The following is an 8,275-nucleotide window of genomic DNA, read 5'->3' on the forward strand; positions in this document are numbered from 1 at the left end:
AGAATATATATTTTTTTACAAACAATATCCTCGTTTTACTGAATATATCCGACTGTTTTGCTCTTCTGTGCTTGTTATATGACCGCGCTTAAGAAAACATACAATTAAAATATTTTAAACAAGTCCCGCCCACTGCTAGAGCGAATTTCCAACTCGCAAGTAACAGTTGGGTTATATACGAAATCGCTCCCTAAGACCTTTGGGTCGATCGAAAGTCAGCACGCGCAAGCAAAACCATAAATTTAATCCGCCAATGGCGGGTGTCTTTTGTGCACCATCCAATGTTCGATTCAATGGATGGTTTTGCTCTGCTGCTGACCGTAGAAAATGACCCACCTGTGTATGTTTGTGTCGTCATAGGATAAGGTCTTAGGATAAGTTAGGATAAGATTACATGTTCATTGTGCCTTTACTTGCTGTCATACTCGAATCAGAGGTTAAAGGTTGTCTGTTCTGTACCGTCTCTTAGGATAAGATTACATGTTCATTGTACCTTTGCTTGCTGTGATACTCGAATCAGAGGTAAAGGTTGTCTGTTCTGTACCGTCTCTTAGGATAAGATTACATGTTCATTGTACCTTTGCTTGCTGTGATACTCGAATCAGAGGTAAAGGTTGTTTGTGTTGTCAAATAAATGTTTGCCGGGCCTGCTAGAGAACTCGATCCTAGAAGCCAGGGCTGTCTCGTCTTGTAAATAAATGTGCCTCTGAGTCACTTGGCAGTCAGAGGGGTCCGTCCTTAGGATAAGTTACGTGTTATATGTTTGTCCTTGTCAATTCACTAAACACGTCCTCTTGAGCCTATAGAACGTTATTTGACGATCTAGAGGCTCTTGCAGGGGATAAAGTGTTTCGTGTTACATGTTGTATTGTCATGTCGGAAGCAGTCCTCGTGGGGTTCTAGAACGTTATTTGACGATCTAGGCCCTTGCAGGGGATAAATGTTTCCGACTGTCTCGTTTTGTTTTGGAAAGCTAGCGTTTCTCATGCAAAGTGTTTCTATTAAAAATAAAAAAATATATAATAATATGAATCACGAAAATATAAATACCATACTTGTTGAAATTAAAGAATTACAACAGCGAGGTTTTAATATTTTACTAGACACTGAAACAATTATGTCAGATTTTGAATCCTTGAATGAGCTATCACGCTTGGGGAAGAACAATCTCCCTGCTCGTTATAGGTTCATTAAGGGTTTGCAAGATCGTGTTTACAGATCACTTGCCGGGATAACCGAAAATCAGGTATCTGAATTTATTCCACTGTGCCGTGCAGTTGAGAAGATTCGTCTTGGATTGTCACAAGAGTATGAGACTCGAAAATTAATTAGCACCAGGGTGAGACGGTTAAAAGGTTATATAAAGAATCTAGACACGGAAATGCCTTGCATTTCTGACAAAAATACTAGTGTTTCTGACTACGAGGCCGACAAGGAAGTATAAACCGCATAGCGTGTGACTCACAGCACAAAGTGAAAGTAGAACCTGAGAACGCTAGCGCCCCCCCCCCCCCGCTTGGAGTGTAAAGCACATTTCCACGGGTAAAAAAAAAAGTGTATTATTTTTTTTGCCCTTGGAAACTCAAAGAGTTTCTCAAGTGAAGGGCGCTTTCAGATTTTCAGGATTTGCTTAAGCGTTTCAACATCAATACAGGAATGAGAATAGTTCATAATCTGTTCTCGTTGACACCAAACTATGATCATATGATTTTGCTGTAGCTCTGTTAATTGTGACGGAGTTAACAAGAAGTCTTCGTCACCATACACGTCAATAACTATTTTAACGGGGAAATACTGTTCTGGGAATGTCTGTATTTGAAATGCGGTTTTTATTGCCTCGTAAAGAATTTGCTTATCATGAATATGAACTCGTGCATGAATGTACTCGGGTTGATACATTATACACAACCGTTTTTTTTTAAATGCGTGCTAGCACTTTCAACGATAACTTATGCTGGTTTTGATAGGGTATTTGCACGATAAAATGACGAAAATGGATCAGTGCAGAAAAAAAAACTATTATAAATATTATGGATCCCTTGACTTAGGACTTCACCAGTAAGTTTATACTAACAGTCTCGTCACGCAGGTCCAACAAATTCCCCCTCTGGTCGGTGAGTTTGAAATTTATCGTTGACAACCACGGGTTATGACACCGTAGATAGACCGGATTGATTGGTTCTTGCACAATCAGAAAACCAGGGGGGTCTCTTGGTGTGAACGTATACAGGATAAACCCCTGTTGTGCCGTCGTAGTATCTGATGCGCTGTAACTGCCATCGATGACGTCACATACAAGATTGACCGCAATAACATCTGTGATATTTACGATCCCGGGTGAGATGTGTCTGCCATCGGATGCTGTACTGTTGTCGTGCTTGAGAATAACAGGTTGTGGTTTTATTCGTTCGTACGCGGCAAGAATATCTTCGAAAGATTGATCGATGAGATCAGAGACTGATTTTCTCAGCTCGGGCACGTTATATCCAGGAAATTTAAAATCTGAAATATCATTCACTTGAATACCATATTTAATTGCAAAATCTGCTCTGGCTATCTGTCTATAATTATCATCGATATAGTCTTTAAGATCCAGTAAAGCCTGAATTATTCTTAGATTTATAGTTTCCATGGCCGATGCGAGTTTGTTTAGTTTTTCTATGGTTGTGATAATATTATCACGCGGACTTGTTAAATCAGAAATATAATCTTGGAAATATACTCGCAGGAGTTGTAGCTGTTGTTTATGTACTAGATTGATCGGAATAAATAATTCAGATTCTATATCATCTAGACGGTAAACACGGAGCTCCTGCCCCCCCTTAACACGTGGAGCTTCTATACTCCAAGTATCGGGCATTAAAGTACTTTTTCTTGCTAGTAATTGATCTGCAAGGAGTAAATAATAATTGTACTCGAGGTCGTGTAGTGCTTCTTTATAGGTCATAAAATCCGATTTTTCAGGTTTTGGTGGACGAGGTTTAACCTCGGGGGCCTTTGGCCATCCTAATAATGTTCGGATTGAGCTGTTATAAATATCCACGGCGTATCCTGGCGTTGAGATTTCAATGACCGCAGACAGCGTTGGTTCATGAGCTGTTATAGATATTTTGGCTTCCTTGCCGGTGATTCGTTTTATTTGGCGTTGTATCTCATTATTGATTTCTTCGATCTGATAACTCCCAGTGGGAAGTGTAATTGTATTCCAGTCAAGTTCACCCTGTTCGCCGGAGTCGGCTTTGCTTTTCCCGAACACGAATGAATTATTTGGCTGCAGACCACCAAATGATGCCGACCTAACATTGGGCCAGCTGTGATACACACTGAGCTTTGCTAACGCGATTTCACTCACTGGAATTGGAGTTCGAAAATTAATACCGAATTCTGGTGTCGTCGAGGACACTGAGATCATTGTGGTCCTTACCGGTGTTGTGTTTGTGACTATTTGTTGAAGCAGTTCTATTGACATTATTTATTTGTTTAGTTTTCAAATAGTCATTGTACGCATCTGACATTAGTTTGAATTCAGAATCTGATATCGTAGCGTCGCTACTTTGCACGTCTAACGATGATGATATCAGCGATGATAATTTCTGATATGCGGTCGTGGCTGTATTTAATTTTGTCGTGTAATCGTGTAATTTTGTGTTAGCACATGATGATATTTTTTTTGCTATGATGCCGAAAACTCCAGCTGTTGTTGTGGCCGCGGAAACACAGATCGTGGCGGCGACTGCTGCAGTTACCGGAGTGACCGCTGATAGTATTGCTCCGGCAGATGCAACAACGGCAGATACTGAATAAACCATAATATCCAGCACTGTTATGCGGCGCTTGTATTTTTTTACTTTTTGACTAGTTACTTCGATGACAGTTTTTAACTCAGATTGCCACTCACGGACTTGATTGTATCGATATTGTTGAGCATCTGGCGTCGTTGACATTATTCAATTACGCGGTAACCAATTGAGGCGTTGCAGCGACGAATTCCAAACAAAACCAGTAAGATGTTGCTGTTAAACTATCGTCCTCGGCTTCAAGCATAAATGTTTCCTCGGTTCCGCTGTTTAGTATTACAGTGCAAACCCCGGAATACTTATCGGTGGAATGTCTCCAAGGATATGTTGTGAAGATTTCAAATTTAGCGGCTGAAAACACAGACAACCTGTAAACACCGGTGGCTGTTGCTGTATATTTGATAGTGTTATTTTGTCGTGACCATGTTGCGAATCCCGATGATACCGTGAATACGATGTTGGTGATATGCCCCGGAGTAACTCCAGTGGGAACTTTAATCAAACTGGTTTTGTTAACGATGTCAGGAATACCCGATACGATATCCTGCTGTGTTTGTTTGATCGTGTTAATGTCGGTCTTTACATCAGCGAGTTTTACATCGACGACTGGAGGAGTCCCAAAGAACTTATCCACGACCTCATCAGTTTTTACGAAGTTTCTTCGAAATCTTGTAAACGCGCCCACGTGAACATCATGCTCTGCACGCAGCGTATTTAGTTTACCGTTGACGATGTCCACGTATTGTTTGTTTGACGCATCCTGGTCGGATTCGGGATTCGCTAACGCGGTTATTTTGTTGCCGCTCATGCTGAGTTCGCCTGTCATCGTGTCACCGGCTTTTTTCACACATTTATCAACACCTTTATCAATACTGTCTTTGATGCTTGCGATTGATATATTCGAGTCCTTGATCCGGCCGCCATCACTAAATGCAACGAAGTTATCCTTGGTAGCTCCAAGAACTCTGCGAATTATATCATTCCACTTAATGTTGCTCGTTCTTAGTTTTCCTTGCCTGTCTTGGAAAATAGCAACTTCATCTGGGTCAACTCCAGCTATATTCAAAAGATTATCGACTTCATCTTTGGTCGCATATTTTGAGAGATCAGCATCTGTGCTTGGTTTACCTCCTCGTGTGAAAGGTCTTCCGTAAATATCCACCATTATTCTTATTGCTGTTTTTCAAATGCTAGCATTTCTCGATGCGGTATATTCATACACTACTTTATGAGGAGGAGTTGCTGGATTTCTTGAGATTGCATCAAGAACATTTAAAACCTCCCTCCCACAAATGGGCGGATCAATTAATGTTTGTGTTGGTAACGTCGACTGCCACACTGGAACATTAGAAAATCTGCTGACATACTTGAGAAACTCAACTGGCGGTGCTAAACCGTACGAATCAAAATAGATAATTCCACGTGGATCGATCGCGTAAGCAACCCAGTGAGTTCCCGGACCATCTTTGTTGTCGAGATTGATAATGCCAGTTTCTGGATTATTCGGTCGTTGCGGTAATTGATCTCGCATAAATACGCCTCTGAAATGTTTTACACGCAATTTTTTAACAGCATCGAGTAAATCAAAATTGCTCAACGGCGTTAGAATTTTTTTGGATACCATGATGGTGGAGTTCCTGGTAGTCTTAGACCGCGTCCCTTTTTTTTCTTGTATCCTTTTCCCGTTGCCTTTTTTAGTGCCATTCCAGCTGCAGTTCCAACTTCACCGAGTGCTGCGGCTTTTGCTACGGCTGGTGCTGCCGCGGCAATCAACGCCGGTATTGCTGCGAGAAGAGGAAATATTCCACCGGTTTTAGTCATGTCCTTGATAGCTGCAGCAGAGAAATCAAGTCGGACACCGGTTTTTGCTGTTAGTGCCTTATTAAAATGTTTAAGCTGAGTATTAGTCAACGACAATTTGTTGGGACCACCAGTAATCTGATCTCGTTTTAGTGTTATTGATGTCCCGCACGTGCTTGCGTTCTTTGATTGCAATTTCTTCGTTTGACCGGAAGTCAAGGTGACATTAACATGACTGTATGACATTATATCCTAAGTTTGATTTTAATTGCGTTACATATTCTCGATTGGAGCGTCGATGACCCTCATTCGTCCGCCAACACCTTCAAGCAGCATTGCTTTATCGGAGAGTATGACAGCAATCGCTCTGTAACCACCAGCAGGAACACCTACACGAGCTCGGAAATGTAGGTCGACAACAGATTGTTTAACCAGATCAAGATGTTCCAGCGAAAAGTAATAAATCGGATATAAACTCATAAAGTCTCGCTGTGATATTTGCAGGCCAGTGTCTACATTAAGGTCGCGCCCCATAAATGACATCAGACGATGATACGCGCGTGCGACACGATGATGTTCGAAATCTATTAATATATCCTCAGATGGCTCCTGATGCCCATTTATTCTCAACGAAACTTCAGAAACTCCAAGTGTATCAAATACCATTGGATTTCTTTCCTGGCTATCTGTTCTAGCACGGTATTGAAATGCAATGAAAATATGTCGTGGTGCTGATACTCCTTGTTGCGATGATATATGCCATGTAAACAACCCACCATTATCACCCTGAATAACGTCTGTGGTTGTTGTTTTCCAGGATAGCAGTGATTTACCGCCCGTGTCCATGAAAGACAACAGTCGTTGTTCTTCGGTGATTGACGGAGACAACACTGGCATCCACAACCACAGTTTAGTTAGTATTACCTGACCAGGGGCAACAGCAGCATCTCGCCAGATAGCGTCATTATCATCAGGTTTTCGCACAAGTACAACTGTGTGTTTGGCACCGAATATGACCTTGTGGACATCTCTGCAGAATCCAAAGATGTGAGACAATGGAATCACACCTGAGAACTCTTCATCTCCACTTAACATCGATCTACGTGTTGCAAAACCCAAATTAAAATTTTCGTTCATCGATGCAACTGCGTCACCGGCATTATTCATTGTTACATTCCTGTTCTCGGGGCTGTCGGTTATATCCTTTGCAAACATCATTGATGGTCCGGCTGATCTGGTGTAATCATCCGAGTATCTCGCCAACCCGAGAATTGTTGTGGCAACGTCGACGTTATCATGAATTGTTTCAATTTCTTTTCCATCTATCATGTAAATAGCGGATTTAAATAACGCCATGATGCCGTTGTTAACAAATCCAACTCGGTCGCCGATTCCGTAGTTAGTGTTATCATTCTTTAAAAGCCTACCTTCAACTTCGATGAAGGCCTCAGCGGGCAAGAAGTATCTACTTGTATCCTGGACCTGTAGTTCAATTCTTCCGCGTTGGTTAGGATCACGTGCTTCATAAGAATAATATTGAAAATCACGTACAGAATCATCTTTAAGTACTGGTTTGGACATATCAAACGCGTCATTGGATTTTCGTGCAAACATTATTATTATTTGTGATGATCTAATTAAAATGTTATCGTCACCGGAAACCACTACCAGCTATCAAATTAGCAGTTACACTATCTTGCAACGCTTTGGAGGTAATTCCTGCTGTTGCGATCTCAGCTAATTTCTGATTTACGGCCTTATTTACTACGCTACTAACATTTGCCGGCATAGCTTCAGTGGATGGTAGTTTTACTGGCACCAACCTCTCGACTGGGTTTTTTTTTCGTATCAGCTGTGCTAGTCGATCCTTGATTGATTGAAATGCTTTCCCGGCAAGACTACCAACAGTGCCAATGGCTTTATCCTTGACAACATCAGCGGCTTTCATCGCGAATTGTTTTGCTAACGGTCCAGCTTTCGGAGCGATTCTTGTGACTAAATCCCTAACAACATCACCGACTCCATCTCCGTAAACAACCTCGTATACTGGTAATCGTGAGTTTACTACTCTGACACTTCTTGGTCTGCGAAAAGAATCGTGTAGTATCATTTTATTTAATTATTGTTTATCTAACTGAATTTGCTAGCAAATTTAATTATTAGTCGCTGTGGTAACCGTCTGCGAGTTCATCAATGAGCCCCCGGTAGATGCTGATATCCATGATGCCACGCTGAAATAGTCTCTGACAGATATCTGCGGCTTCATTTATAATTTCCGGAGAATTGTTTCCGGCACGTCTTCCTCCGATGAGAACTTCCAACCGTGATACATCATCGATGATATTATTAGGGCAGGCAATAAAACCGGATCCTAAACCCTCCCCTGTTGATGGTACAATTCTTGGGGATAAAATGTCTTGAGGCAAACTTTCAGAAGATGTTGTTAAGCTAATTATCGGCGACCTAGTTTGTTTGAATTTTTGGCCCCGCGGACTTCCTTCAGATGCAGCCTCGTATTCACTTAACGGAGTTAGGTCAGGATCTATTGCTCTTCGCCGTGAAGGATATTGTTGTCGTTCTGTGTGTTGCAACGGTGATTTTTCTTCTTGAGGTTGCGATGGTGGAATTTCAAGTTTACGTATAGCATCTACAAGTCTATCGTATTTTGTATCGTCCCT

The sequence above is a fragment of the Sinohyriopsis cumingii genome, chromosome 3, assembly GCF_028554795.1.
Source record: "Sinohyriopsis cumingii isolate HCF-2022 chromosome 3, ASM2855479v2, whole genome shotgun sequence".
In the NCBI taxonomy this organism is placed as follows: domain Eukaryota; kingdom Metazoa; phylum Mollusca; class Bivalvia; order Unionida; family Unionidae; genus Sinohyriopsis; species Sinohyriopsis cumingii.